The following is a 1,192-nucleotide window of genomic DNA, read 5'->3' as shown; positions in this document are numbered from 1 at the left end:
CCCTAACACTAATCCTCACCCTAAACCTCACACTAACCCTAACCAAAAATCTCAATCTAACCCTCACACTAACCCTGAACCTAAACCTCAACCTCAGCCTAACCCTCACCGTTACTCTTACCATCATGCTCATCCTAACCCTCACCCTAACACGAACCTTCATAATAACCCGAACCCTAACCCTAACCCTATCCATCACCATAACTCTAACCCCAACCTAACCATTACGCTCATCCTAAACCAATGCCTAAGCCTAACCCTAACCCTATCTCTCACCCTCACCTTAATCCTCACCCTAACCCTAATCCTAAACCTAACCCTAACCCTAACCCTCACCCTAAATCTAATCGTCTCCCCCACAGTCACCCTCAGCCTAACCCTAAGTTTAAGCCTAATCCTAACCCTAACCCTCACACTCACACTCACCCTCACCCTAAACCTAATCCTAACCCTAATCCTAACCCTAAACCTCAACCTAACCCTCGCCCTAAACCTAGCACTAACCCTAACACTAACCCTAACTATAACCCTCACCCTAACCCTCCCCCTCAACCTAACTCTAACTCTAAACCTCACCCTCACCCTATCCCTAATCCTAACGTTAAACCTAAACCTCACCCTAAACCTAACCCTAACTCTCGCCCTCACCCTCACGCAAACCGTAACTATAACCCTAACCCTAATCCTCATTCTAACAATAACCCTCACTCTCAACCTAACCCTCAGTCTAACCCTAAGCGTAACCCTAAATCTAACCCTAACCCACACACTCACCCTCACCCTAACACTAATCCTAACCATAAACCTAACCCTAACCTTCACCCTAAACCTCACCCTAAACATAAACCTAAAATTAACCCCAACCCTAACCCTCATCCTAACACTCACCCTAACCCTAACTCTAACGCTAAACCTCACACTCACCCTAAACCTATTTCAAACCCTAACCCTAAACCTAAACCTCACCCTAACCCCAACCCTCACCCTCACCCTCATTATAATCCTAACTCTAAACCTAAAAATAACCCTAAACCTAACCCTAACCCTCACCCTAACCATAATCCTCACCCTAAACCTAACACTCACCCTAACACGTACGCTCACCCTTACCCTAACCCTAACTCTAACACTACCCCTGACAGTAACCCTAAATCTCACCCTAACCCTCACCCTAACATTTACCCTCACCGTA

This window comes from Dipodomys merriami, unplaced genomic scaffold (assembly GCF_024711535.1).
Source record: "Dipodomys merriami isolate MVZ:Mamm:240054 unplaced genomic scaffold, mDipMer1.0.p SCAF_115, whole genome shotgun sequence".
NCBI classification, from domain to species: domain Eukaryota; kingdom Metazoa; phylum Chordata; class Mammalia; order Rodentia; family Heteromyidae; genus Dipodomys; species Dipodomys merriami.
Note: the sequence above shows the minus strand (reverse complement) of the source record.